Source organism: Bombina bombina, chromosome 5, assembly GCF_027579735.1.
Source record: "Bombina bombina isolate aBomBom1 chromosome 5, aBomBom1.pri, whole genome shotgun sequence".
Classification (NCBI taxonomy): Eukaryota; Metazoa; Chordata; class Amphibia; order Anura; family Bombinatoridae; genus Bombina; species Bombina bombina.
Genome location: NC_069503.1, coordinates 20989366 through 21003600, shown reverse-complemented (window position 1 = coordinate 21003600; position 14235 = coordinate 20989366). Strand labels below are relative to the sequence as shown.

Sequence of the window (14235 nt, the reverse complement as noted above, 5' to 3'; positions counted from 1 at the left end):
GAAAAATGCACTGCAGTGCAAAAAAGGGGGGTAGCAAAATAATTGTATATATACAATCAAATAGTGAGTGAGTGCAAATGGATATAAAAATGCTAGCTACTTAATCCAGTGAGGTTAAGATATAATTAAATAAAATACACAATATGCAATAACATAAAAAATAAAATATAAAATATAATCCAAAAAAGTGTTCAAAAAGTTGATCAACAAATGTTAGTGAAGAACAAAAATAAGTCAAAAAAAAAAAAAAAAGTCTTGAGAGAGGCCCTTTTTTGAGGGCAGAAACGCGTTGACATATTGGTAAGCATTACTTTAATCTTTACTTCATTCTCATATTGGATACACTATGTTGTGAATTTCTTTTTTTACAGGGACACTTTTTAGGATACCATAGGAGCAGCTGACAGGTGCTAGGATCCAATCAGCTACTTCAGCAACCACACTCAGGAATTTGGATCTGTTAAAGTAACTAACATTGGAAGGAATCAATTTCCTCACTTTCACCTTGCTTTTCATCACCCAGTTTTTCCATTTTTTTTTTTTTTTATTGACTTATTTTTGTTCTTCACTAACATTTGTTGATCAACTTTTTGAACACTTTTTTGGATTATATTTTATTTTTTATGTTATTGCATATTGTGTATTTTATTTTTTATGTTATTGCATATTGTGTATTTTATTTAATTATATCTTAACCTCACTGGATTAAGTAGCTAGAATTTTTATATCCATTTGCACTCACTCACTACTTGATTGTATCTATACAATTATTTTGCTACCCCCCTTTTTTTGCACTGCAGTGCATTTTTCTATTTTTTGGAACACTATTTTTGTAACACTAATTTTGAACACTATTGTTTGTATTATTGTTTATTAGTTTTTTGCTTGATGCACTTGCTACAGTTGTACTTAGGCTAATTCTGTTTTATCAGTATACACTCTTATTCTGGTGTACCACTCACACTGATCACCTGTTATTACCTCTGTTTTTATTGTAATTATCAGCTTTGGCCCTTTGAGCCGCTTCTGTAAGATATTCCTGTATTTGTAATTTTATTTATATGTGCTTTTTACATTTTTTATATATAGTCTTTTATTACTGATGCTTTTTAACATGGTTCATTAAATAATCTTCTTTTATCTCTCTGTGAGTATATTTATCCCTTGGCCTCTTGTTGGCGCTGTATTCACTTCTTACTACTTGTGCATATTTTTTGGAGGTTGGTTAGGATCTCTGTTTGGATACAGCTTGGGGATTACCTTAGCGCTTGTACACACACCCTTTTTCTATTCCGATTATCGCCAAAGACTGTCACATATGAGGCTGTGAATACGCCTTTCATACAATAATCAGCTAACTAGGGTTAATACACAGTATTATTCTTTTTCTCAACATCTGTATGATAGTAAAGGTCCTGTCATTGTACACTAACTAGATAAATATGTGAGTGACACTCAGTAAGATAACATCTGTATGATAATAAAGGTCCTGTCATTGTACACTAGATAAATATGTGAGTGACACTCAGTAAGATAACATCTGTATGATAATAAAGGTCCTGTCATTGTACACTAACTAGATAAATGTGAGTGACACTCAGTAAGATAATATCTGTATGATAATAAAGGTCCTGTCATTGTACACTAACTAGATAAATATGTGAGTGACACTCAGTAAGATAACATCTGTATGATAGTAAAGGTCCTGTCATTGTACACTAACTAGATAAATATGTGAGTGACACTCACTAAGATAACATCTGTATGATAATAAAGGTCCTGTCTTGTACACTAACTAGATAAATGTGAGTGACACTCGGTAAGATAACATCTGTATGATAATAAAGGTCCTGTCTTGTAGCCTAACTAGATAAATATGTGAGTGACACTCAGTAAGATAACATCTGTATGATAATAAAGGTCCTGTCATTGTACACTAACTAGATACATATGTGAGTGACACTCAGTAAGATAACATGTGTATGATAATAAAGGTCCTGTCATTGTACACTAGATAAATATGTGAGTGACACTCAGTAAGATAACATCTGTATGATAATAAAGGTCCTGTCATTGTACACTAACTAGATAAATATGTGAGTGACACTCATTAAGATAACATGTGTATGATAATAAAGGTCCTGTCATTGTACACTAACTAGATAAATATGTGAGTGACACTCAGTAAAATAATATCTGTATGATAATAAAGGTCCTGTCATTGTACACTAACTAGATACATATGTGAGTGACACTCAGTAAGATAATATCTGTATGATAATAAAGGTCCTGTCATTGTACACTAACTAGATAAATATGTGAGTGACACTCATTAAGATAACATGTGTATGATAATAAAGGTCCTGTCATTGTACACTAACTAGATAAATATGTGAGTGACACTCAGTAAGATAACATCTGTATGATAGTAAAGGTCCTGTCATTGTACACTAACTAGATAAATATGTGAGTGACACTCACTAAGATAACATCTGTATGATAATAAAGGTCCTGTCTTGTACACTAACTAGATAAATGTGAGTGACACTCGGTAAGATAACATCTGTATGATAATAAAGGTCCTGTCTTGTAGCCTAACTAGATAAATATGTGAGTGACACTCAGTAAGATAACATCTGTATGATAATAAAGGTCCTGTCATTGTACACTAACTAGATACATATGTGAGTGACACTCAGTAAGATAACATGTGTATGATAATAAAGGTCCTGTCATTGTACACTAGATAAATATGTGAGTGACACTCAGTAAGATAACATCTGTATGATAATAAAGGTCCTGTCATTGTACACTAACTAGATAAATATGTGAGTGACACTCATTAAGATAACATGTGTATGATAATAAAGGTCCTGTCATTGTACACTAACTAGATAAATATGTGAGTGACACTCAGTAAAATAATATCTGTATGATAATAAAGGTCCTGTCATTGTACACTAACTAGATACATATGTGAGTGACACTCAGTAAGATAATATCTGTATGATAATAAAGGTCCTGTCATTGTACACTAACTAGATAAATATGTGAGTGACACTCATTAAGATAACATGTGTATGATAATAAAGGTCCTGTCATTGTACACTAACTAGATAAATATGTGAGTGACACTCAGTAAGATAACATCTGTAGGATAATACAGGTCCTGTCATTGTACACTAACTAGATACATATGTGAGTGACAATCAGTAAGATGACATCAGTATGATAATAAAGGTCCTGTCACTGTACCCTAACTAGATAAATATGTGAGTGACACTCTGTAAGATGACAGTACTAAACAGATTACACAAGGAGTATCATAAGCAGAGACCAGAAGGGCACCTTCTTATTTTATGATTGGCTGATGGCTGTCACATGACACAGTTATATGCACACTTTGTGAGGCACCAGTCCCTACTGAGCATGTGCAAGTGTTCACAGTATATAAGTATTCACATTTTATGATTGGCTGATGGTTGTCACATGCTGTAAGGTTGTGAAAAATTGAACGAACATAAATTTGTCAGAAACAAAATCTACTATTTCTATGAAATTCAGACCAAGTGCATTTCCACTGGCTTTTTCATATCCATTTGCTGTGCAATTCTACCGTATCCAGTGGTTATTTAATGCTTTCTGAAATGTTTATCATCATGTTTGTTTTCTACATAGGTACGTAAAGTAAGTTTAGATTGTAGACGAGCATTATATTGAGGGTTACAATCTATAGAGTCTGCTCTGATAATTAGTTATTTAGCTTTTTATCCCCAGTACAGTTTACTGTATTATCTATAACATGGGTCCCATGGGCGTAAATGTCTCTCTAATCCCAGCGTAATTCTGTAAAGATTTTCACACTGCAGATCTCCTTTTTTTTTTTCTTGCCAACTAAAAGGTAGTGAGCTTTTCTCAAAACACAATGAATACTTAATACCCTAATAGAAAATCATATGCATATGAAAATATAGGCAAATGGAAGATACTATATGCAGAGAGCAGCGCAATGTGATTTATATTGGCTGCAGGATTTCATTTTTAAAGTGCTCTCCCTGCTCTAAGGAGCAAAGTGACCCTATCCAGCGAGCTCCATTACTTTTTAATAGGAGCCCTCACGCCACTCGCAGGGACTGCCCCTTTTTTAGGATCTTTCCACTAGGGCAGCCCTGTGAGTCTACGAGAAAAGGTAACTTTCAGTTTGCAAAATTTATATCATTAAGCCCCTTGTGTCGCCAAAGTCCCTGTAAATATACTGAGACCTGTTATTTGTTTTTATAGTTTTCACGTGACCATCATAGAAATACTGATCAGCTAAGAGCAGCTGCTAGCCTCATATTATATTATTGTGTTATTAATAGCAGGGCTAATAAATAATGCAGGCATCCACATAACTGAACCTGAGTACGTTTAAATATTTTAATTATTCAAAGTAAGAAAGGTCAAGGGTAAGCGCATACAGAGATTTCTTTAGTTAAAGGGACAATATAAAAAAGTGACAATAATAATAATAAGCAATGTGCTCATATAGCAAACACCTAAAATGGATACGTTTTAAGAAGCATGATCTAGATTAAAAACACAGTGCTGTGTGGCATATATACATCTTATGTAAATCCTCATGTTCATATTGTCCGATGAAAGATTACGTCTTTTAAAGTCCGATACCTCCATATGTATTCAGCCCTAGTGGCGCCACAGATAGTTTCCTTTTATGTTTTTTTAACATATAAGGTTTCTTACTCACATTGGCTTTTTTAGGGTTCTTTTTTGAGGAGGAGTTTCCTTTCTGTTAGCTTTATATAGGTATCCCAATAGCACTGTAACACATCCTTGTTTTTTGTTGTTGTACTACTTTATTCACATATTGTGGTACACTTCACGACCAAAAACCTCCAACGTTTCTGTCCTCCACCTAGGACCTTTATCAAGGATAGTTACATTCCTACCAGGAGGGGTCAAAGTTTCCCAAACCTCAAATCCCTATAAATAACCTCCCAACTCACTCGTACCTTAGTTCTAAAAACTTTGCCTCCTTAGAAGGTGGTGAAGCAAGTCGTGCTTGATTTCTTCTGTGATAGGCGCTTCTACGCATATTGAAGCCCAGTTCCTCTCTCAGTACAGTGTTTGTCTGAGGGATGTGAAGGGAGTATTGCCTGATGATACCATGTTTTAGCCTATGGGAAATCTATTCTAGGGCGCTCTGTAAATCGGTCGCAGATATTCATCTGCTGCCTCCCTTTATAGATCGACAATATACTCCTCTACCATTACCTCTGCTGATTTGTTTCAGTACTGGTTTAGCTGTCTGCTATATACTCTTGTACCATTACCTCTGCTGATATGTTTCAGTACTGGTTTAGCTGTCTGCTATATACTCCTCTACCATTACCTCTGCTGATTTGTTTCAGTACTGGTTTAGCTGTCTGCTATATACTCCTCTACCATTACCTCTGCTGATTTGTTTCAGTACTGGTTTAGCTGTCTGCTATATACTCCTCTACCATTACCTCTGCTGATATGTTTCAGTACTGGTTTAGCTGTCTGCTATATACTCTTGTACCATTGCCTCTGCTGATATGTTTCAGTACTGGTTTAGCTGTCTGCTATATACTCTTGTACCATTACCTCTGCTGATACGTTTCAGTACTGGTTTAGCTGTCTGCTATATACTCCTCTACCATTACCTCTGCTGATATGTTTCAGTACTGGTTTAGCTGTCTGCTATATACTCTTGTACCATGACCTCTGCTGATATGTTTCAGTACTGGTTTAGCTGTCTGCTATATACTCTTGTACCATTACCTCTGCTGATATGTTTCAGTACTGGTTTAGCTGTCTGCTATATACTCCTCTACCATTACCTCTGCTGATTTGTTTCAGTACTGGTTTTGCTGTCTGCTATATACTCTTGTACCATTACCTCTGCTGATACGTTTCAGTACTGGTTTAGCTGTCTGCTGTATACTCCTATACCATTACCTCTGCTGATATGTTTCAGTACTGGTTTAGCTGCCTGCTATATACTCTTGTACCATTACCTCTGCTGATATGTTTCAGTACTGGTTTAGCTGTCTGCTATATACTCCTGTACCATTACCTCTGCTGATATGTTTCAGTACTGGTTTTGCTGTCTGCTATATACTCTTGTACCATTACCTCTGCTGATATGTTTCAGTACTGGTTTTGCTGTCTGCTATATACTCTTGTACCATTACCTCTGCTGATATGTTTCAGTACTGGTTTAGCTGTCTGCTATATACTCCTGTACCATTACCTCTGCTGATATGTTTCAGTACTGGTTTAGCTGTCTGCTATATACTCTTGTACCATTACCTCTACTGATATGTTTCAGTACTGGTTTAGCTGTCTGCTATATACTCTTGTACCATTACCTCTACTGATATGTTTCAGTACTGGTTTAGCTGTCTGCTATATACTCTTGTACCATTACCTCTGCTGATATGTTTCAGTACTGGTTTAGCTGTCTGCTATATTCTCCTCTACCATTACCTCTGCTGATATGTTTCAGTACTGGTTTAGCTGTCTGCTATATACTCTTGTACCATTACCTCTGCTGATATGTTTCAGTACTGGTTTAGCTGTCTGCTATATACTCTTGTACCGTTACCTCTGCTGATATGTTTCAGTACTGGTTTAGCTGTCTGCTATATACTCTTGTACCGTTACCTCTCTGCTATATACTCTTGTACCATTACCTCTGCTGATATGTTTCAGTACTGGTTTAGCTGTCTGCTATATACTCTTGTACCATTACCTCTGTTGATAAGTTTCAGTACTGGTTTAGCTGTCTGCTATATACTCTTGTACCATTACCTCTGCTGATATGTTTCAGTACTGGTTTAGCTGTCTGCTATATTCTCCTCTACCATTACCTCTGCTGATATGTTTCAGTACTGGTTTAGCTGTCTGCTATATACTCTTGTACCATTACCTCTGCTGATATGTTTCAGTACTGGTTTAGCTGTCTGCTATATACTCTTGTACCATTACCTCTGCTGATATGTTTCAGTACTGGTTTAAATGTCTGCTATTTACTCCTCTACCATTACCTCTGCTGATATGTTTCAGTACTGGTTTAGCTGTCTGCTGTATACTCCTCTACCATTATCTCTGCTGATATGTTTCAGTACTGATTTAGCTGTCTGCTATATACTTTCTCTTACATGGTGTATCCAGTCCACGGATTCATCCTTACTTGTGGGATATTCTCAATCCCTACAGGAAGTGGCAAAGAGAGCACACAGCAAAGCTGTCCATATAGCTCCCCTCAGGCTCCGCCCCCCCAGTCATTCTCTTTGCCACTCTAACAAGTAGCATCTCCACGGGAGGGTAAATAGTATGTGGTGTTAGATTTGTAGTTTTTATTTCTTCAATCAAGAGTTTGTTATTTTAAAATAGTGCTGGTTTGTGCTATTTACTCTGGGGCAGAAAGTGATGAAGATTTCTGCTGAGAGGAAAAAGATTTTAGCATGTTGTAACTAAAATCCATTGCTGTTCCCACGCAGGACTGTTGAGTACCGGAGAACTTCAGTTGGGGGGAACAGTTTGCAGGCTTAAAGGGACAGTCAAGTCCAAAAAATACTTTCATGTTTCAAATAGGGCATGTAATTTTAAACTACTTTCCAATTTACTTTTATCACCAATTTTGCTTTGTTCTTTTGGTATTCTTAGTTGAAAGCTAGACCTAGGAAGGCTCATATGATAATTTCTAAGCCCTTGAAGGCCGCCTCTAATAAAATGCTTTTGTATTTGCTTTTCACAGCAGGGGAGAGCTAGTTCAGGTAAACCCTATAGATAACATTGTGAGCACGCCCGTGGATTGTGGCAGACACTGCACTAATTGGCTAAAATGAAAGTCAAAAGATAATAAATAAAATGTCATGTGATCAGGGGGCTGTAAGAAGATGTTTAGATACAAGTTAATCACAGAGGTAAAAAGTGTATTATTATAACTGTGTTGGTTATGCAAAACTGGGGAATAGGTAATAAAGGGATTATCTATCTTTTAAAACAACAAAAATTCTGGTGTTGACTGTCCCTTTAACTGCTTAAGGTATGCTCAGTCATTTTTTTCTAACAAGACCTGGTAATGCTAGAAGACTGATAGAAATCCCCATGTGGGAAGGTAAGCCATTTTCTGAGACGCAGTATAGAAGGATGGCTTCTGTGAAGGGCTTAAATACTGGTAGACACTGTGATGGGCTAAATCGATTACTTTATTAGTGTAATCTTACATTTATCAAGTGTTTTTAGACGTTGGAACACTTTTGTTTTTTTTTTATTACGCCTGGCATATTGTAGGACACCTAATCTGACCCAGGAAGGCCCCATAACTCCGGAATGAAGAGGGAGGGGGCCTCATTTTCGCGCCTCAGTTGCGCAGTTGTTTGGCAAGGCAGCTTCATGCAGCTTCACGTGTAGAGTCCTGAGAGTACAGGAGGACTTCAGGGAGGCTTATTTTCTTCTGCAAATAACACAAAGGGAAGGTAGGGCCACAGCAAAGACACTGGCACCGTGCTGTAGTGTGTTAAACCGGTAGTTTACTTAAAATTGCTCCGGTTTGGGCAATAAGGGGTTCATTGATTTGAAAATTTGTGTGCAATCATTTGAAAGCATTGGATCATGTGGTGAAAATTTCATAAAGATCGGATGTTTTTTGGGGATTTGGTAAAAAAGTGTGTGCTTTTTATTATTTAAAGACACAGTAACGTTTTTTCAAAAAGTGACTTTTACTGTATTGTAGTGCTGTCTAAGTCTGTCAAACATGTCTGAGCCTTCAGATAGACCTTGTTATTTATGTTTAAAAGCCATGGCGGTACCCCCATTGCATTTGTGTTTAAAGTGTGCTAAAACATCTAAGCATTTTAAAGACCATGCAGTGACACTTAAAAATGTAGCCCAAGATGATTCTTTAACGGAAGGTAATGAGGATAGTCCTTTTTCCTCTCCCCATGTGTCGACACCAGTTACGCCCGCGCAAGCGATGCCTAGTACCTCTAGCGCATTGGCCCCTATTACTTTACAACAATTAGCAGCAGTAATGGATAATTCCCTTGCAGCATTTTTATCCAAACTGCCAGTTTTTCCAAGAAAGCGCAATAGCTCAGTTTTAAATACAGAGGATGAGCAATCAGAAGCTTTGGATGATTTATCTGTAGTACCCTCACAACACTCAGAGGTAGCAGTGAGGGACGGTCTGTCTGAGGGAGAAATTTCTGACACAGGAAAAGTTTCTCAGCGGGCAGAGTCAGATTCCTTAGCGTTTAAATTTAAGCTGGAACACCTCCGCGTCCTGCTTAAGGAGGTTTTAGCTACGCTGGATGATTGTGACCCCATGGTGGTCCCAGAAAAACTGTGTAAAATGGACAGGTTTTTAGAGGTCCCTGTATACACTGAGGCATTTCCGATCCCAAAGAGGGTGGCGGATATTGTGACTAGGGAGTGGGAGAGACCAGGTGTACCCTTTGTTCCCCATAAACGACCCCAGGCGGGACGCGTGGCAGACGGTCCCTAAGGTAGAGAGAGCTGTTTCAACACTTGCTAAGCGTACAACTATACCAATAGAGGACAGTTGTGCTTTCAAAGATCCTATGGATAAAAAATTGGAAGGATTACTGAAGAAAATATTTGTTCAGCAAGGTTTTCTTCTTCAACCAATTGCCTGCATTATTCCGGTAACTACTGCAGCGGCATTTTGGTTTGAGGCTCTGGAGGAGTCGCTCCAGAGGGAGACCTCATACGATGAGGTCATGGATATAATTCATGCTCTAAAGCTGGCTAATTCTTTTATCACTGATGCCGCTTTGCAATTAGCCAAGTTAGCGGCGAAAAACTCAGGTTTTGCCATCATGGCGCGAAGAGCGCTTTGGCTCAAATCGTGGTCGGCGGATGTGTCGTCCAAAACGAAACTGTTAAATATTCCCTTCAAGGGGAAGACCCTGTTTGGCCCAGAGCTAAAAGAAATTATTTCGGATATCACTGGGGGAAAGGGCCATGCCCTTCCACAAGATAGGCTGTTTAAGGACAAAAACAAGGCTAATTTTCGCTCCTTTCGCAACTTCAGGAGCAGACCTGCTGCAACCTCTGCTGCCGCAAAGCAGGATAACGCTTCACAGCCCAAAGCAACCTGGAAACCCTTGCAGGGCTGGAATAAAGGTAAGCAGGCCAAGAAGCCTGCTCCTGCTACCAAGACAGCATGAAGGGGTAGCCCCCGATCCGGGACCGGATCTAGTAGGGGGCAGACTTTCTCTCTTTGCTCAGGCTTGGGCAAGAGATGTTCCAGATCCCTGGGCATTGGAAATAGTTGCTCAGGGGTACCTTCTAGAATTCAAGGATTCTCCCCCAAGGGGAAGGTTCCACATTTCTCGTTTGTCTTCAGACCAAACATAGAAACAGGCGTTCTTACACTGTGTAGAAGACCTACTAAAAATGGGAGTGATACACCCAGTTCCAATTGCAGAACAAGGACTGGGCTTTTACTCAAACCTGTTTGTAGTTCCCAAAAAGGAAGGACTTTCAGGCCAATCCTGGATCTAAAAATTCTAAACAAATTCCTCAGAGTTCCGTCTTTCAAGATGGAAACCATTCGGACAATCTTGCCGATGATCCAGGAAGGTCAATATATGACTACCGTGGATCTAAAGGATGCGTATCTACATATCCCTATCCACAAGGATCACCATCAGTTCCTAAGGTTCGCCTTTCTGGACAAACATTACCAGTTCGTGGCCCTTCCTTTCGGGTTGGCCACCGCTCCCAGAATTTTCACAAAGGTGCTAGGGTCCCTTCTAGCGGTACTAAGACCGCGGGGCATTGCAGTAGCACCTTACCTAGACGACATCTTAATACAGGCGTCTTTTCACAGAGCCAAGGCTCATACGGACATTGTTCTGGCCTTTCTAAGGTCTCACGGGTGGAAAGTGAACATAGAAAAAAGCTCTCTGTCCCCGCTCACAAGGGTTCCCTTCCTGGGAACACTAATAGACTCGGTAGAAATGAAAATCTTTCTGACAGAAGTCAGGAAGTCAAAACTTTTGAATACTTGCCGAGTTCTTCATTCCATTCTTCGGCCTTCTGTGGCTCAGTGCATGGAGGTAATCGGTCTAATGGTTGCGGCAATGGATGTAGTCCCTTTTGCCCGAATTCATCTCAGACCACTGCAACTGTGCATGCTCAATCAGTGGAACGGGGACTATGCAGATTTGTCTCCTCAAATACAAATGGATCAGAAAACAAGAGACTCTCTCTTCTCTGGTGGTTGTCTCAAGATCACCTGTCTCAGGGAATGAGTTTCCGCAGGCCGGAGTGGATCATTGTTACGACCGATGCCAGTCTGTTAGGCTGGTGTGCGGTCTGGGACTCCCTGAAAGCTCAGGGTCTATGGTCTCGGGAAGAATCTCTTCTTCCGATTAAACATTTTGGAGCTGAGAGCGATATTCAATGCGCTCCAGGCGTGGCGTCAACTAGCGGAGGCCAAATTCATCAGATTTCAGTCGGACAACATCACGACTGTAGCGTACATCAATCATCAGGGAGGAACAAAGAGTTCCCTAGCAATGAAGGAAGTATCCAAGATCATCAAATGGGCGGAGGATCACTCCTGCCATCTATCTGCAATTCACATCCCAGGGGTAGACAACTGGGAGGCGGATTTTCTAAGTCGTCAGACTTTCCATCCGGGGGAGTGGGAACTCCACCCGGAGGTTTTTGCTCAGCTGACCCAGCTATGGGGCACTCCAGAATTGGATTTGATGCCTTCCCGTCAGAACGCCAAACTTCCTCTTTACGGATCAAGATCCAGGGATCCCAAGGCGGCATTGATAGATGCATTAATAGCGCCTTGGTCATTCAGTCTAGCTTATGTCTTTCCACCGTTTCTTCTTCTTCCTCGGCTAGTAGCCAGAATCAAACAGGAGAAGGCTTCTGTAATTTTGATAGCACCTGCGTGGCCACGCAGGACTTGGTATGCAGACCTAGTGGACATGTCATCGGTTCCACCATGGAAACTGCCATTGAGGCAGGATCTTCTTATTCAAGGTCCTTTCAAGCAATCTTATCTAGTGTCTCTGCAACTGACTGCTTGGAGATTGAACGCTTAATCCTAGCTAAGCGGGGGTTCTCTGAATCAGTTATAGATACTCTGATACAGGCCAGAAAGCCTGTCACCAGGAAAATTTACCATAAGATATGGCGGAAATATCTTTGTTGGTGTGAATCCAAGGGTTACTCATGGAGTAAGGTTAGGATTCCAAGGATATTGTCTTTTCTCCAAGAAGGTTTGGAGAAAGGTCTGTCAGCTAATTCCTTAAAGGGACAGTAAACTGCTCTGTCTATCCTGTTACACAAGCGTCTGGCAGCTGTACCAGACGTTCAGGCGTTTGCACAGGCCCTAGTTAGAATCAAGCCTGTTTACAAGCCTGTGGCTCCTCCATGGAGTCTAAATTTAGTTCTTTCAGTTCTTCAAGGGGTTCCGTTTGAACCTTTGCATTCCATAGATATTAAGTTATTATCTTGGAAAGTTTTGTTTTTAGTAGCTATTTCTTCTGCTCGAAGAGTTTCTGAATTGTCTGCTTTACAGTGTAATTCACCCTATCTGGTGTTCCATGCAGATAAGGTTGTTTTGCGTACCAAACCTGGTTTCCTTCCAAAAGTGGTTTCTAATAAGAATATTAACCAGGAAATCATTGTTCCTTCTCTGTGCCCTAATCCAGTTTCTAAGACGGAACGACTGTTGCACAATCTTGATGTGGTTCGTGCTTTAAAATTCTATCTAAAAGCAACTAAAGATTTCAGACAAACATCATCCTTGTTTGTTGTGTATTCTGGTAAGAGGAGAGGTCAGAAAGCGACTGCTACCTCTCTTTCCTTCTGGCTGAAAAGCATCATCCGATTGGCTTATGAGACTGCTGGGAAGCAGCCTCCTGAACGAATTACAGCTCATTCCACCAGAGCTGTGGCTTCCACATGGGCTTTCAAGAATGAGGCTTCTGTTGAACAGATTTGTAAGGCAGCGACTTGGTCTTCACTGCATACATTTGCCAAATTTTACAAATTCGATACTTTTGCTTCTTCGGAGGCTATTTTTGGGAGAGAGGTTTTGCAAGCAGTGGTGCCTTCCGTTTAGGTTACCTGACTTGCTCCCTCCCTTCATCCGTGTCCTATTGCTTTGGTATTGGTATCCCACAAGTAAGGATGAATCCGTGGACTGGATACACCATGTAAGAGAAAACAGAATTTATGCTTACCTGATAAATTACTTTCTCTTACGGTGTATCCAGTCCATGGCCTGCCCTGGCAATTAAGTCGGGTCCAAATTTATTTTAGTAAACTACAGTCACCACTGCACCCTATAGTTTCTCCTTTTTCTCCTAACCGTCGTTCAAATGACTGGGGGGGCGGAGCCTGAGGGGAGCTATATGGACAGCTTTGCTGTGTGCTCTCTTTGCCACTTCCTGTAGGGATTAAGAATATCCCACAAGTAAGGATGAATCCGTGGACTGGATACACCGTAAGAGAGTAATTTATCAGGTAAGCATAAATTCTGTTTTTGTACCGTTACCTCTGCTGATATGTTTCAGTACTGGTTTAGCTGTCTGCTATATACTCCTCTACCATTACCTCTGCTGATATGTTTCAGTACTGGTTTAGCTGTCTGCTATATACTCTTGTACCATTACCTCTGCTGATATGTTTCAGTACTGGTTTAGCTGTCTGCTATATACTCCTCTACCAGTACCTCTGCTGATACATTTCAGTACTGGTTTAGCTGTCTGCTATATTCTCCTCTACCATTACCTCAGCTAAACCAGTACTGAAACATATCAGCTGAGGTAATGGTAGAGGAGAATATAGCAGACAGCTAAACCAGTACTGAAATGTATCAGCAGAGGTACTGGTAGAGGAGTATATAGCAGACAGCTAAACCAGTACTGAAACGTATCAGCAGAGGTAATGGTACAAGAGTATATAGCAGACAGCTAAACCAGTACTGAAACATATCAGCAGAGGTAATGGTACAAGAGTATATAGCAGACAGCTAAACCAGTACTGAAACATATCAGCAGTCTGCTATATTCTCCTCTACCATTACCTCTGCTGATATGTTTCAGTACTGGTTTAGCTGTCTGCTGTATACTCTTGTACCATTACCTCTGCTGATACGTTTCAGTGCTGGTTTAGCTGTCTGCTATATACTCTTGTACCATTACCTCT

The 14235-nt window shown here is 39.8% G+C and overlaps 1 long non-coding RNA gene across 1 annotated transcript in view; it reads left to right on the top strand.

Moving 5' to 3' along the window:
* Nucleotides 1-14235, top strand: part of LOC128659708 (uncharacterized) — a 37169-nt gene that overhangs the window by 4943 nt on the left and 17991 nt on the right. The window lies entirely within an intron of this gene.